We start from the raw sequence: 17,984 nt of genomic DNA on the forward strand, positions 1-17,984 counted from the left end.
ATGTGTGTCTTGGCTAATAGTACAGCTCATATTACGGCTACCTCCAGGGTTGACCTCCACGATTCCAATACTAACCAAAAACACACAATCATTCTCCCCAGATGTGTACCTAACCTTCCCTGATTAACCTGGAATTCCAGTCAGTCAGTTGTGTGGTATCTGTCCTTGAACTTGCTGGGTGTGGTCACAGTAAACCTCCTGCACAGTGCTAGCTATTGAGCTTGTTTACGTCGTTCCATATGGCCTCACTATGTCAACCGGAAGAGAACTTGAAGGTGGTCTTTGAACTTGTTAACGCATGTGCTAGCAGTTTTTGCCCCCTTTTTAACCCCTCTTTATGCTATCCCTTTAAAAGCTTTTGAGAAATCACTCTCTCCTCCCTTCATCTCCTTCCTTTAGTGTTTGCGGAAAAAGGGAGATAACATGCTAACAGTGTGAGACAGAGATCCCTTTTGTTTTTGTATATGTGGTAATTACTCTTTTTTTTTTTCTTTTTTTCTTTTTTTTGTGAGTAGCTTCCCTTTAATGGATTCTTCGTCAATATCCCATCAGTGTTTTGTTTGGTTAGCTGTTTTTGGTCCCCGTCAGGGAAAAGACTGGAGTTGGAGGACGTGGAGAATGCATTCACACAGCCAGGTGTTCAGTCTGATTTCTGAATGTATGAAATAATGAGAACATCCTCACACGACGATGATAATCTTATTATTCTGAGGAGTAAGTAAACCGTGTCAGTAAGGTCTATGGACTGACATGACATGAGGAGAATGGAGAAATCTTATGCACCCTTTGGGTGCTCTTGTTACATTCATTGTGAATGAATACTGTAATGTGATTGGGAAAGAGCTTTTTCTCTGTGAGAGAGTGCAAGAGAGAGGGAGGGAGGGAGGGAGGGAGGGAAGGGAGAGAATGAGAGGAGGGAGAGATAGAAGGAGAGAGAGAGCAGTGTGTGTCATCCAGGACAGCCTCATAAACCATTCCTTATGCACCACTCTCTCTAACCATCCTAATGCAGAACAGGCTTTACTGTTTTACAACAATAGCACACTGTCTGTCAAATTAGCCAAACCCTACCTCCCCTACACCCCCCACCTCACTCGTTTTTCCAGTACCACACTCTTGAGATGTTGCCAATGCCCCTGTCCATTGCTGCAATTCCTTCTAGACTATGTAAGATGATGTGATCATAACCCCTATGTAACTACAATGTTGTAACCAATGATGTTCGTACAACTTGTGAATCCTCTAAATTGCTGGATGTGAGCTGAGATTAAAGACAGGGGGGTTCCGTCCATTTCTCTCCATCCATCATCACTGCTGATTCACACAGTACATAATTTGTCAGCAAACCAACTGTCGCTACAGTAGATATATAGATAGATATAGTTATAGTATCAGTAGGGAGGATGTTGTTTTTTGGATCTTTAAACTGAATTTGGCAACGTTGGCCAGAGGTGACAGATTTCCGACAAATGTACGCCCTGTTCCTTTAAATGGCAAACAGCCTCACAGAGAAACTCAATGCTGAGTAAGGCTCACTTGTAATGTGCACTACCATTGATGGGATCTTTATCATGTTTGTTTCACACTGTCAGTCAAATCCATGGTGTCCAATATCTATCTTACTGCACTAGATCTTGGTCTCTCTTGGACTCTCTCGCTGTCTGCTAATCCTCTGCCAAATGTCCATAATCCTTGCTAATTGATGAATGATATTGGATCTCAGAACTGCAGTGCAAAAAAGCTTGGTTTGTTTCAGTGTAGTAGGGTGGATTCAACCACATATATGTGTGTGTGTGTGTGTGTGTTTGTGTTTGCGTATGTCTGTGCGTGTGTGACATGGATTGAATTAGTCCAGCAGATCAAATCTCCCAGAGTGCTCTCTGGCAATCTTTCAGCACCGTACCAGGACAGGGGAGGTCATAAGCCTGTCTATCATTGCTATTGCAGCGTGTGTGTGTTAATGTGTGTGTGTGTGTTAATGTGTGTGCATGCGTTGAATGGAGATTGAGTACAATCACATACAGATATACAGCCTCAGAGCTCCCCTGCTATTCACTTCTATCATGTTCTTAGATGTGATGCAACAGACCATGACGTTGCAGGAAAAACATCAGCTTGCCCTGATTGTGCAACTCTCATTAACATCATGGACTAATTAACAGTAGCTGATTAGAAGCTGTTAAACACTTTGAAAGTGAGAGCCAGTTCCTCCGAGAAAGTCCACCCACAGGAGATTTACATAATATTAATAGGAAGTTGTTTTTGTTGTTGTTGTTGTTGTTTTTGTTTTTGTTGTTGTTGTTGTTACATACTACCCCTCTTTCTCTCCTTCTGTCTGTTTCTATTTCGCCTCATTTGCGGAGATGATATCATCCTCTCCACAGGAAGAAGGAAATTACTGTGAAATATTTCTCATTCAAGTATCATTTAGCAATTCCCCACATGGCAGATTTACCCTTAATCAAAATACGCCGTTACTACCACCACTAATTAGCCATATTGGTAGACATTATAAACCAAGTACTTATGGGCGTTTATGTATGTTTTTGTTGTGCTGTACAGTACGTGTTAGTTAGCATATGATGATCATATTTTTTCTTCGTCACTGGTCAGTGGAGTCCAATATGATTGTTTGTGTGTTAAGGAGAGAGTGTATAGATGGCCAGAAGGCAAGAAGAAGATTCACATCTGGCTGCTCCACAGTGTGGACTGAGGACTGTGATGAGCCATGGTGGGGGGGGGGGGGTGAGAGTGTGTGTGCGAGCATGCATATGTGCATGCAGGGTTCTTGTGTGTGTCGTGAAGGGGGGTTAGCATGGAAAAGAGGTCACGTTGATTTCACACTTGGCGAGGTGCCAGATGTAATTCACACCTGAGCTGAATGTGACAGCATGTGTGAACTCCTTCAGTTTCTGTGCGACTTTGAGATGATCTGTCATCAACCATTAAAGTCAGGTCAATACAAGGGAATTTTTACCACTACCACTGAATCGCTTTGCTCTGCTTGAATGTAACATTTAATTTTCTTAGGGTTAGGGTTAGGGTTAGGAATTCCAAATAACATTTGCTGTATGCTGTCACACACTATTATGATCCTGTCTGAAATATGGATGTTATAGTTTTCTGACCCAAATCCAATTCCTTTGGGAGGTAGGGAGAGTGGAGGTTGTGTGTGTGTGTGTGTGTGTGTGTGTGTGTGTGTGTGTGTGTGTGTGTGTGTGTGTGTGTGTGTGTGTGTGTGTGTGTGTGTGTGTGTGTGTGTGTGTGTGTGTGTGTGTGTGTGGGCCAAGACGGCGTTCCCAGTCAGAGACATCTGTGGAAAGCTGCCCACAAGCGACACAGGAAAAGGGGGCTTAACTTTGAACAAAACAAATGGATCAAAAACATTCTCTTACTTCCCCGTCTGTTGCTCCCTAAATAGAACTGAACTCTTCGTGCAGAAATGGTAGATTTTTCTAAAAAGAAAAATAGGAAAATAACAGCAGAGTGGGTTATTTGGAGGCTGTCAGCGGCGCAGGCTGTCCCAGGGGTCAGCCAGAACAACTCGCCGGTCTTTAGAGAGAGAGAGAGAGAGCCAGCAGCAGAGGCTTCATGGGAAAATACTGTGCCACTCTCACGACACGCCTCTCTCCTATTGGTTGAACCCAGTGACTCTCTCAGCATGGGGCCCAGTCCCAGCATCCCAGAGCTCCAGATGAGAAAAACAGAGGCCGCAAAGCACCCTGGGAAGAGGGCTAAGTACTCCCCAAATACAGTCGGTGAGTGCACTGCACCGTGTTTTTAGCTTTATTGAAATTTAATTTAACGTTTTTTAAAAGCCAGTAAGACAGTTTCACCCTGACTCCACTCACAGAACTCAGAGAGTAGTTTCACATTACAATCGATGGTACAGTAGAGCCCAGTGTACAAGCCTCCTCTTTAGTGAGTCTTTTAGGCTGGCATCCTGACTTGAGTAACGCTTGGAAGCTCCCGCCAGAATTTGCCCTGCTACTAGAGGCTTTGGATACACCTTTGTTGAAGGGCTTTGAACAAAGAGCTCCTGGGTAAATTGAATAGATCATTTTGAATTGAGTCCCTATTTAGGTTAAATGTGAAAGGTGTTTGACAGCACCTGCTGTAGGATTGTATGACACAGTTACCTGGCTCTATTTGTTACATGCACACGCACAAACACTCAAACGCACGCACACACACACACACACACACGCACGCACGCACGCACGCATGCACACACGCACACACGCACGCACGTAAGACCTTTCGATTGGTGGGTGGAATTGAAGAGCTGTGAGCTCGATCCCAGGTCAGAGTTTTCTCTGGTGTCTCTTCAAAGAGGTTGAATTTTGTTGCACTTTCACCTTTTACCTCTGTCCTTAGCTCTTGGCAACATTCTATCATCATTCACCTGTGTTGAAATTATCCGTCCATCTCCCATACAAATGAAAAATTGTATTTCCTTGTCTCTTCAAGGTCATTTCCTCGATACTAAGCGGATGACAATAGCGTCACAGATTATGCGAAACAAAGAAATGACCGAGTCATCTTGCAGATTTGTTATCTTCGTATGGTGCTGCAGTTGTCTTCACAACCCTCTACCCCTGTTCTTTTAACATCTCATTCTGTAGATGCAGGATTCTACTGTTCCTAAGGTAACTGCTACTGTACTGTACTAGTCTTAGTTAGTCATGTGGCTGGCACTGCCCCCTCTCTCTACCCTGAGGACTACAGTATGATATGGACAGCAGGCTCTGTTCTGTCAGCACATTGGGAACCCTGCACGCCACAAATATGTGCAATAAAATGTACACCCAAATGTCTCACTTGAATGCACACACACAGGCACCCTCACACACATGCACACACACACATACACACACACACACACACACACAGCAAACAGATGATATATGTTATGATGACATACGCATAATGTCCTGTACACACACACTAATGTGACTTAAAAAATGCATAGGTGTGAGAGCGAGCACTTATACACACACACACACACACACACACACACACACACACACTCACTCACTCACTCACTCACTCACTCACTCACTCACTCACTCACTCACTCACTCACTCACACACACACACACACACACACACACACACACACACACACACACACACACACACACACACACATGCATTCACAAGCTCAGGTATTTATACACCAATACCCACATGCTCATTTACACAAGAAGAACCTTTAAGGAGGTAAAAATCCAATTTTCTCAAGGTTATACTGTCAAAGCCCAGAGCCTTTCCACTGCATTCATGGTGATAAGAGACTTTTCTGACACATTCTCTGCCCCAGCGCTGGCTACAGCCTGACTGACACATATCTGACTCAAAGACGCTTCAGCTTCAGTAGAAGGTGTTGTATGTAGCGGTACATTATAATGGAAGACTCATCTGCAAACACATGGACTTCGCTTTAACAATGTTTCACTGCAGCTAGTGAAGTAAAGGCTTTCTCCATTGAAGGTGAAATGAAAGCTTATGTCACATAGTTTGGAGTAGCTTTTAGCTAACAATAGCTAAGCTAGACCTCTCAAGGCCATGAAGTGGTTTGAAGTGAGAGAAAATACAAGTTGTACCTCCTGAAAGTGAAGCGAGGCAGCAGTGTGCTGTTGCAATGCCGTAAGACTTCTTCAATTCTCTTAAAGAGCCACGGTGAGTCAGCACTTCTGCCTGCAGTCTGAATACACAGCTTAGTAACAGAGGCAGTTTGCCAGCAGGGCACATTCTGCATCCCAATTCTCCACCCTTAACCTGAAGCACTTCTGATCTCCCCCAAAGGAATGGACAAGTGTGAGATGATGACAATTAATCCATATGGGGAAGTGCACAAGTGTACAATTCAGAGACTTGAGAGACAGTATGAGTCTTCAAGAAAATACATTTCAATCTGCTATCTACTGATACGTTTTAAATCGTTAGGCTCTTTGTGGCACTTTTCACTTTTGGCACCGGTGCTTGGTCCAAAGCCTCAGATGCTTGTGTTTCCACCTCAGAGAACGGCCCAAAGAATACAAAAAAAGCCTGGGGCCACAACTCCTTTGTTAATTTCAAAGTCATGTTACCTAGAAATTATTGTTTCAGTCACGAGTAGTCATGCTGGTTTGAGGGTGAAACCCACCGGGAAACATGCCATCAACGCCTCTCCCTTGTAACAATAACATTGATGTAAAGTAAGCTCTTTTATTAAAATGGGAGGATTTTGCAGATACTGTATGTCAGTAGGAGAGTGGGATCAAACCAGCATCAGCTGACACTCTTGAAACCGTCAGGGAGAAGTAGTCAGCCACATCACACTCTCTCTGTCCAAGCTCTGAGGTACAGCAGACGCTCTTGACTACACAAAGGAACAACTTTTCTTTCCAAAAGACCACCTCAATAGTTAAAAGAATATTCTCCTCCTTAAGGTTGTCTCTTATTTGCAAAAAGGAAAGTGCTGTCTCCGTCTAAACTCCTTTGTAACCCGCTAAGCAGACTCCGTCTCCTTCCCTCCAGAATGGAACACCGGAGCCCTAGGAGAAGGTTGGTATAAAACTGCAACAGAAACTGGTTGATTAAGATAAAAGGGTTTAATCGATTGGAAAATTACCTTTTTTGCTGATGTGTCTTTGAGGAATTGGAGATGTGTCAGATATCATAGGACAGTGTGGTGTAATATCAGTCACGGGGACGGAGGCCCCTCTTGTCCCACTGTAGTTGACTGGACTGGAGAGAGGGGCTGGCAGAGGGAGGGGTTGAGGGTGGGGTGGAGATATGTGGGGGAAATGAGGGGCTGTGATGTCACCAGGTCACAACCGCTCCCAAAGGAAGCTCAGAGCGAGGGCAGGGGACAGGAAACCGATAAAAAAAAAGGGAAAAAAAAGAGGCCCCAGAATGCAGCTGCAGCGTGAGAGAGAGAGAGAGAAAGAGAAAGAGAGAGAGAGGGAGAGGCAGGGAGCGAGAGAAAGACAAAAAGAGAGAGAGAGGGGGAACAGAGAGAGGGAAGCATTGATGGTGGTGTCAGTGGTGCTGTGTCGTGGTTTCAGTATCCGCTGGTCCTCTCTGTGCTAAACTGCTGCTAAAAGATGAGCCTGTTTCCTGAGTGTCACAACAAGGCCCTCTCTCTCAGAGGCGACATGTCACGGAGGGACCAGCGCTACAGGAATCACATCAAGGGCAAGAAGTAAGTCGTTTAATTTATGGGAAACACTCACTTGATGTGTAGTTTGATGCGTAGGTTGGCTGATTGAGCATTGAGGGGTAATAACAATTTGGCACCCTGTTTTTGTAAACATCTCAGAAGAGCGGTTGGAACGGGTGTATGAGGCCAACTGTAGTTTCACTTCCTTTTTTGACATAGTTGTCATTTGTTCAGTTAAAAGATTTAACCGTTGCAGTGATGTGTTCTCTTTATCAACTGGCCTACCCTTCCTCCTAGACTTTGATTGCTGCTTTTGTGATATTGTTATATATTATATTTTTGTTTTGCTTTATTTATTTTTCTATTTTATCTATAATTTGTATGTACTTTGAGATTATTCTTGTATAAATATATAAATGTAATACATTATTATTATTATTATTATTATTATTATTATTATTATTATTATTGTTATCTGTATCAGTGTGGACAGTTTGTGTGTTTCTGCCTGTTGTCCATCAGTCTCCTGATGGAAGTTGACATACTCCAGTCCACCATTGTCAGACTCAAACACAGCTTTGCTTGTACAGTATCTCCCTAATTCATTTGACAGCAGCCACCTTGTTCAACCAAGCATCATCACCCACGCTTGCAGTGATAGTACATGTGCACTGACTGCTTTTTTTTCTGTAACTGTAAGTGTGTGTGATAGTTAGTCAGCATTTTCTGTTTAAACCTAGAAACCTACATCCCTGGCAAGCTACTGTATAGGCTATTCAGTTTGTACTGTAACTCCCTCAGCTCATTCATCTTGGTTGGACTGCCAGGTGGTGAGATATTACTGTACATAAATGCAATTGTTATGAGGGAGAGACTTTGAGAGCCTAACGATTCAGAACGTATGAGTAGATAGAACTCAGAACGTATGAGTAGATAGAACTCAGAACGTATGAGTAGATAGAACTCAGAACGTATGAGTAGATAGAACTCAGAACGTATGAGTAGATAGCTCCTGTAGATAGATACTGTATTTCCTAGAAGAACACTTGTGTCTAACTCATGCTGCTACCCTGAAGTGAACACTTGTGCACTTTCCCATATGTATCCCTTTCAGACCCCAGTCAGGATGCAGTGCGTGTGTAGTCAGGGCAGTGCACTGGCTACACACACACACACACACACACACACACACACACACACACACACACACACACACACACACACACACACACTAGTATGAATAACAAGGATTAGTGGTGCACAGACTAGAGTGATCACTGTGTTCACTCCAGAGCTCCTCTCCGTTGTATGTTTGTTAGTGTGCGTGTGCGTGTGCGTGTGCGTGTGTGTGTGTGTGTGTGTGTGTGCGCGTGTGTGTGTGCGTGTGTGTGCGCGTGTGTGTGCGCGTGTGTGTGCGCGCGTGTGTGTGTGTGTGTGTGTGTGTGAGCAGATAAGCATGTTATCCAATGCCAGGCATCCCCTCTTAGGGGAAATGATTCATTATGAATAGTCCTCCTATCCCTGAGCTCTGTCTGTGAATGGCTTGGCTTATATTTCCACGGCTTTTTCAGAGTCCAGTGGCAAACTGTGTACAGTAGCTTGTGGGGTGTTTCTATAGGGCTTTATCAGAAATGGTGACTATTGTGAACAACACTCATTCCAGTTTATCTGTGTACGACAACTTTACATGTTCACACTGTTGTGAACATATGAGTGAGGTAGCTGGCGGGTTGGCAAGTGGACACGTCAGCTATGGTTGGATTGTATGTAGCTTGCGTCATGGCAACATGGTTCAATCAAAAATAATGTGGTGTCTTTAATGGTTGTCACTGGTGCTCCTGTTGTGTCATGTTTCTAGTGGGCCTAAAGGATACCTAAATGGCTGCTGTTTGTGGAAATAGCTAGTTAAAATGAAGTTATATTAAACAAAGGAAGCTACCATGGCGTTCCATTGTTTATCTCTGAGGACATTTGCAAAGGGTTATGTTAATATAAATGGTATTTTAACACAAAGGGAACATTACATTACTTTACACAATGTAAGCAGTGAACAGGAGCTTCTTCTTCTTTGTAATGATGGGCTTCTCCAGTGCACCTGCAGGAGACCTCTATTAGATGTGTGGCTCATTATTAAGCACAAATACATTCTCTTAGAATAGGAGCTGAAACCCGATCTGATCGTATGAAAACATAAACCTCTTATTTTCAATAGACCCGTGTGACATTTCCAATTTAAGGTTATGAAACTTCCTTTATATAACATGGATCCTTTTTGGGTGTCTGTGACAACACCAGGAAGCGTGCGTGTGTGCGTGTGTTTGTGTGTCACGTGTACCATAGGTGCGTGGACTAGCTGCTTGACACATGACTGAGGCCCCATCAGTGAGAGGGACTGAAGAAATCCCCATGTTGACAGGATTAAATGTCTCTTTGTTTATTTATTTAATTCTCCTTGCCTGACTCTAAATTTCATCTCTGTCATGGTGGAGCAGCGGCTGTCACTGGCAAATTAATGAATGTCCAGGAGGGATGGGGAGATTTGTTTAACAGATGTTCTCTCAGTGGAGTGGAGGACACTTGGTACTTTCCCTCCTCCTCCTCCTCCTCCTCCTCCTCTTCCTCTTCCTCCTCTCCACACTTCCCTTAATAGCTCACAGGGGCCTATGACATCGTCTGTGCTCTCTGGCTTTGCACACCTGAACACATGAGCCTCCGGAGCTAGCTCAAATTAATGCTCTGATTAACTTAGAGCTAGTCTTTTTGACGAGGAGGCTGTATTTGGCGTAGGGCTAGCTCTACGACAAGGAGCTGTATGATTACTTTAGCTGAGGGATAGCTAACCAGTCACCAAGCTCCTTACAAAATGAACAGACCTCCGCTATCAATTGGCTCATTCATCCCCTCTTCTCTCCCTTGCAACTATTCCCCAGGTTGTTACTGCAAATGAGATTATGTTCTCAGTCAACTTGCCAGGTAAAATAAGGGTAAAATAAATAAATAAATGATCGACTTCATTAACTCACCTAGTTTAGTTTTAGAGATTAGAGATTATTATTACATGTTCTCATGCCAGCAGTCTAGTGTACGGTGGGTTTATTTTAGAAATGATTAATTTCTCTTTTTTAGACTCTGAGGTCAGATAGACTTTGTTCTGTGTAGAAGGACACAGTGCTCAATGTAGAAGGTCTTTTCATACAGACCTCCCATAACATTCTATTGTTTATGTCTGAAGACATTTGCAAAGGGAAAAGGGAGTCTATGTGCTTTGATTATACGGCCACTCCCAAGCTTCAACCGTTGGCCCATAATCGTAGAATTATTTGATCACATTTCCAGCAATTATATTTCACCTACGTCTACAGTAAATAAAAAATAATGTATAAAGGCCCTCTGATACTATTCCATATACACTACCAGATGTGTCACCTCCACAAATCTGGTACCTTATGTATCTCAATCTGATACTGAAATGAATTAACTGTACTGCACTGTATTTACACTATAAGTATTGGGGTTTGGTTTCACCTGGCCATACCTTTGGAGGTCTGGAGAATTTTAGATTAGCCGGTGTTGTTTGGATTGAACCTGGATGGAGCGATGGGAGAATGTGCTTGCAATTTAATTGGATGTTACGTTCCAAGAACCCACATGCCCATAGATGATTGCTTGTTGTTATGTGCGTCGTCTTGACTCTTTTCCGACCGAGTAGGTCTATTTTGCAGAGAGTTGTTGCTCGATGCTTGCAAAACAAAGAAAATCTGAAGGAAAAACAGAATTCTGTTTCGCCATAAGTTTGCTCTATACACACAATCTAGTTGATGAATTTATTAGGTATTTGATTGGTTTGACATGTGGCGAGGCTTCACACATTTCAAACAGGTTTCCACCCCTTTGTAGCGACTTCCTGCAATGGATTTTACCAGGTCTCACCCAGCCATGCGTTTGTGCTGAACCAAACTGCCCCTCTCCACTGATGTCACTGGAGGCTTAATTCTGAGGCCGCCGCTGGTGGGCTGATAGGATGTTTTTTTTTCTGTGGTGGAACATTTGAGACCAACCATTCTCTCTCTGAAAGCCTGTCACTCAGGGCTTAGGGTTTCACAAAGGAAAGTGCCGGCATCCACACTATTCACCCCCGCCGCCAAATGCTATCCAACTCCATTACCTGCTATGCCCCCTGCTGAATAGACTGCCAGTGTTAAAACTAAAACTGTACCCCGTAGACATAGACAAAAGCCGCTGTTAAACAGCCATCTTAGAACCCAGCTCGATAACCTGTTTGCAGTTTGGCACTGTTTTTTTTACCACCAAGTAAAAATGCATTTGGACTGCTTATTCTCTCTGCTCATTTTGTTCTTGAAAAGTGCAGACAGAAAAAAACACAGCAGCACTGCAGGGGTTAAACGTCAGCCTGAGCTTTGCTGAGTTTGCGCTTGCTGAGGCGGTGAGAGGAGAGAGGGCTGGCGTTGCATTTCATTGGCTCTGAGATTTCCTGGGAGATTTTGAAAACACCCAATGGGGAGGGGCCAGGATGAGGTAATGTTTTTTTTCTGCGAGAGGGTTGACATCATCAGCTCAGAATTCCTCGGCACTGGCGTGATGGGGGGTCGGAGGAGAGGGGGAGAGGAAGATAAAGAGGGAATATAAACAGGGGGTGCAGAGGGGGAGGTTGGGATTGTGGTGAATTTATCCCTTCTTCTCTCTCAGCTGCACACTTCCAGACTCCTCCTTACACTGTGTGTTAGTAGTGAAACCTTCACCTCCAGCATAACCATCTAACCCTAAATATTCTCTCTTTCTCTCTCCCTCTCTCCTTCCCCTCTTTCCCTGTGTCTTGTCTGGTTGTAAAAAAAAAATGTCCTTTGTTTCCTAAGGAAAGGTTTGGAGAGATAAGCTTGGCCACATGCCGGGAATCCCCCCTGTATCCCTGTCTCAGCATTCCCTCCCTCCACCCTCTGGGAACGTCGCTGGAATGTTTACAGGCTGGAAAGAGGAGACGGGTCTCCCCGATGCTGTAACTTCTTCATCTTGTTTTCCTCTCTCTCTCACTCACTCTCTCTCACTCTCTCTCTCCCCCACCCTCATAAGACGGAAAGGTCATACAGTATTTCCTCATAGTCACATGCTTGGTGTGGGTTTCAGTCATGTTGGGAACACCATGCCCACTTACAACAACAACAACAACACTGTCTATAATGCTGAAATACTGTATGATAGATTTGAGATACTATGCAGACTGGTTTACTCATTAGACAAACCTGTAATATGTTTTTATCGAGAGCATAAGCAATAAGCACACTCCAACTATGTTGTGCAATTTGTATATTGGGATTTAATGCTGCTTAGCTTGTGGAATATTGAAGTATTGATCAACTGATCAATTGGCCAACTGTTTTTCTGACATCTTGATGTATGGTATTGAGTGACATTTTGGACTGGACATATGATAGATGGTTGGACTCATCAATTAGATTATACCTCAACTGTGTGTGTGTGTGTGTGTGTGTGTGTGTGTGTGTGTGTGTGTGTGTGTGTGTGTGTGTGTGTGTGTGTGTGTGTGCGTGTGCATGCATTCATACGTGTGTGTGTGTGTCTGTGTGTTTCAGATTGTGTGTGTTTGAGAGTATACCCTTGTAGTGCAGCTTTGGATTACTGCATCCTGAATGATCTCTGCCTTAAAATCAGTCAACACCTCATTGGTGGACCTCTCCTCTGTTCCTCTCCTCCCCACCTAGTACAGAGAGCATTTCCTGTAGACACCTCCCACTTCCTTCAACGGTGTCTCTCCCCACGTCATTCCGTGACCTCTGACCTTAGAGAGAGACACAATGCTGTCATCCAGACAGAGCAGATGCCCAGCATGACCTTCTGGAGAGTCCCACTAGAATGTCCTGTCCAGTTGTCAAACAGACACTTCACCTTTCTGTTATACCCCAGAGTTACAGTTGGTAGGATGCATTGTAATTGTAATGCATGGAATGGAATGAGGAATGGTATCAAACACACATAAAGAGTTCAAAAGTATTTTTTGTTTGTTTTACCAGGTTGGTCTCATTGAGATACCAATCTCTTTTACAAGAGAGACCTGGCTAGAAGAGCAGCACACAACGTTGCAGACACATTTAGGGCATACAACACAAGCTCTACAGTTTAAAACATCAACGCACACATTGAGAAGCTGTGTGAATATCCCCACACACACACACACACACACACACACACACTTAATTTTCCATCATACTGTTTAACCTAGCTTTAAACTCATTTAGAGGGACAAGCTCCTGTCATTTCGGGGCGATATGAAGTGACCCTGACATTAGTCATATTCTGTGTTGTATACGACAGACAATTGTCTACCAATCAGGCTATCTTAGAAACAGGAAACACAGTGAAATAAAAACAGTCATGATGACATTACAACAAGAAAAAACATGACCCAGCAGAAGCCAGATGTCAGTTGTGTGTGTGAATAGGTTTGGGGAAATAAATAAATCTCGCTCAATAAATTGTATTGACTGCGTTTAACAATGTTTTGGGGGCAATGCCTTTGAATTGATTGCATGGTCATAACAGCATATTTTCAAGCAATAACTCCAATTTATTGTATGTAAAGTACTCATAGTGTGTTGTGCTGTCGTGGTGAAGGAAGTGACACACCATGTGTGATCTGACAGGTTTCCAATAAGGCTGAGGGGTCAGGGGTGTGTAGGAGTCAGTGGTATTTTATGGGAAATGTCCCAGCTAAACCTGCCCAATCATGTAGGGCATTGGGAAACCACAAATGTCTGTGTACACTCAAACTGAAACAGACCACCCCTTTGGTAAGCGGACTCATCCTGCCCCAATTGAGTGTGTGTGTGTGTGTGTGTGTGTGTGTGTGTGTGTGTGTGTGTGTGTGTGTGTGTGTGTGTGTGTGTGTGTGTGTGTGTGTGTGTGTGTGTGTGTGTGTGTGTGTGTGTGTGTGTGTGTGTGTGTGTGTGTGTGTGTGTGTGTGTTCATCAATACCCCTGTAACTAAATCAGTCGTCTGTCCAATAGACTCAAATGACAACCACTCATAGTAACAGGTCATTTGGGAATCATACTGCAGTTTAAACCCAATTCAACTAATTATTTATAAAACCAATTGTTTCATTAATTCATCTTAATTGTATTTATGTAAATCATTGACAGCAGTTTATCTTTTTTATTTGACCCGGTCAAGTGTTTTATAATACACAGGCAGTTCAAAGCCAATTACTATTCAAGGCTAATGAGATCATCTCTGTACACAATGAATAATCCAGATAAGTGCAGCCCTGAGATCATAAAGGTTTGTTTATGGATGATGATGTTGTTCTTCCACTGCACTAATTACGGCCTACAGCATATATGAGAATAATAATTATCATAATACTTGTATTTGTGTTGCGCTTTTCTAAGCAAGGTTACAAAGTGCTACTAAACAGGAGAAGAGGGTTCTCATCAGAAACACATCAGCATAAGTCAAATTCCAAACAATGAGAAGGCAAGTCATTGAAATAAAACACAGCTAATTAAAACAAGACTAATCAAACACTATTTCAAACAATATACAACATTACACAATCATTCTTCAAACGTCTAGATACATTAACAACAATGAAATGCAGGTTAAAAGTAAAGTGAACTGTGTTAAAATATTGAATTGCTAACTATAATAATTAGCATCCCGCTGTATTATTCCACTTTAGTCTGTTCCGTTGCTGTCACCATAGCACACTGCTAGCCAGGCTAACCGATTAGCTCTCTTCATATACAAATGCAGTGTTTTTGTCATTCCTCTCTGTTCATCCGTCTTGTCTGTTTTGAATGGTGATTCGGTGCGATGGAGATTGCTGTTGGCCTAGAGCATAGGGCAGGGGGGTCAAGGAGAATGAAGTGAGGGGTTGTGAATTATACCCCCGTTTTTACTGAGTTGGAGTGGAATTTTATTTTGAGGCACTTTGGCTGATTCCATTTGGGAATAGAGAGGTTGAGTAGGGTGTCCGGAATTCATGACCCCCCTCCCCTCCCCGACTCCACAAATCTCCAGGCCCCGGGGGGGTTACAGCTAGTTTTGGGTTGTCGCTGGTCTTCCCTGGTTGCTCTTTTGCCTTAGAAGTAATTTCATAGCCTCCTGTTCACCCTATTTTCTTCCACTCCTCCCCTTCCCTCATTTCCCTTTCATTGTACAGTACACCCCCCCCCCCATCCCCCTTTCACTCCCTCTCTCCATCTCTCCCTTTTTCCCCTGGCCCTGATAAGAGAGCCCATGGGACCTGTCACTCAAAGCTCATCTCATCAAGTAAATACCCTACTCATCACTCTTCTATCTCTCCATCCTTTTACCTTGGCTCCTTTCCTCTCCTCTCCTTTTCTTGCGTCTCCTTTCCTCCTGCTTCTCTGTCCTTTCAGCAGTGCCAAACCTCCCCCCCCCCCCTTCATCTCCTCCCTCTATTCTTACCCTCATATCCTCTTGCTAATTTGAGCACCTCAGGCCATAATACTGCAATCCAGTGACTAGTCAGTGATCAAGAGTATGAGTCATTTGAGTGTCATTTGCACAAATGATTACATGTACAATCATTACGAGTCGTGTGTGTGTGTGTGTGTGTGTGTGTGTGTGTGTGTGTGTGTGTGTTGACATGTCATTGCAACAGAGCTCTGTGCGTTTTATTGTCATACTCTATGTAAACCGCTAGTGACAGTAGTCCTGGCAAACTCTGGGCAAGCTCATTGTTATCCAGCCGGCGTGCTTCTGAGAGCATTACAATGGGGGGGAGTGGGGAGTGAGTCTTTCAAATATATAATCCTCTTAAATTCCCCCCCGTAACGCACACACAAGCACAGCACGCTCACACACACACACACACATGCATGCATGCACATGTACACACACGCATGCACGCATGTAACACACGCACACATGCACGCACACTGACATAAATCTAACGGTCTCTCCATTCATAAAATAGTGAGTATGTTGTTTTTTTTATCACAGAAACTCTTTGTTGCTATTCAGTAGTATGAATCCATTCATGTAACAGAAGGTAAGCAAGGCAATTTCCCCCTCTGGAAACTGGAGATCAATAATATATTCACAGATATTCATGTCACATTCCGCCACTGCATGTCCTTCCGTGATAAGGTACCTTCCACTAAGGTAAAGAAGCAAAGGATTTAGCATGAGCATTGAAGCTGTGTGGCTGTGTGTGTGTGTGTGTGTGGCTGTGTGTGAGTGTGAGTGTGTGTGTGTGTGTGTGTGTGTGTGTGTGTGTGTGTGTGTGAGTGTGTGTGTGAGTGTGTGTGCAGAGCCCCAGGTATGACTTTGACACTGCTGGAGGCTGCAGAGTGTGTGCAGTGAGAGCGTTCAGGGGTGGGGGGAGGCTGTAAGCCGAGACTGCTGAGTTGGTAGAGGAGATGTGCATTGTCCTCTGACTGCCCTTGACCCATTTATGGCTCCTTCTACCCCACCAAAAGGACTGTATACTGTATGTAGGAGGGTTTGTACAGTATTGTACAATCTTGCCCCTTAGGGGGTTGTGTGTGTGTGTGTGTGTGTGTGTGTGTGTGTGTGTGTGTGTGTGTGTGTGTGTGTGCGCGTGTGCGCGTGTGTGCGCGTGTGCGTGCCTGCCTGCCTGCCTGCCTGCCTGCCTGTCTGTCTGTTGGTCTGTGTGTGTGTGTGTGTGTGTTTGTGTGTCCTGACTAAACCTAAAGAAGACTAATGATAGGCTACTGCAGGAACCCAAGGGAGAGTACTGCCCACCTCTTTAGGCCTCCAGAATCTGTTCCACCACACTTCACACACCTCCCCACCTACTACCCCATACCCCCATGCTTCCCTCTGCCTCCCCCCAAGACCTCCTCCCCTTGGCCCCTGGCCCCTGGACTGAAGACAGCAGGTGGGATTGATGACCTGTGGTCCCCCAGGTCTGCTCCTATCGATCAGTGCTGTCTCTGCTGGGCCTGGGGGGGTAGAGGTGGGGCAGAGGGGCCGTGGCTGTCTGATGGACAAGGGTCCACTGGGAGGAAGTGGAGACAACCCAGTTAGATATGGATGTCTCACACGCACACACACACACACACACACATAGTTATGGATGAATGATAGATAGATAGATAAATAGATAGATAGATAGATAGATAGATAGATAGATAGATAGATAGATAGATAGAATGGTAAATAATAGATAGAGAGAGACGGGGGGGGGGGAGAGAGAGAGATGACCACATGGTCACTCTTACTCACAGGCTCAGATGAGACCACACCCCAGGACAAAGAGAGAGAATCTGCCTCTAAACATTCTGTTTTATACCCTGACTGTCAACCACAGTATTTAAATTAAGAGCTATCAGACCTCCATCCTAGTCATATGACACCTCAGCTTCAACACATTGTTTCCCCATCGGGGGAAAGAAGTGGGGGCAGAATTGATGCTCCCCCCTTCACAAACACACACCCACACACATTCATATTACGCAGGGTTTTGTAGTCTCACCCCTGTCCTCATTCCAAGAGATTAGTATTGAAACACTGTCACTTGTTTGTGTAATTTCCACACAGCGTTGAACAGTAGTGGTATTGTGGTTGGTGTTGAGAACAGCCAACTAAACGTGTTCATCCGGAACCTGTTTTATCTTCATACATTGGTTGTAGAGGTGGAAGCAGCCTTCAAGATAACATGTCAGTGGTTTGGCACGCAGTGCATTAGGCCATAGTCACACAAGTCTGTTGTTGTATTCGTAAATTACGAGCCGTTGACGGATATCAGAGATGATAAGGGTCTGTACGGGTCCATTTTCACACGTTTGTCCGTTTTTTTTACAGAAAAAAAAAT

Source organism: Argentina silus (genome assembly GCF_951799395.1).
Source record: "Argentina silus genome assembly, chromosome: X".
NCBI classification, from domain to species: domain Eukaryota; kingdom Metazoa; phylum Chordata; class Actinopteri; order Argentiniformes; family Argentinidae; genus Argentina; species Argentina silus.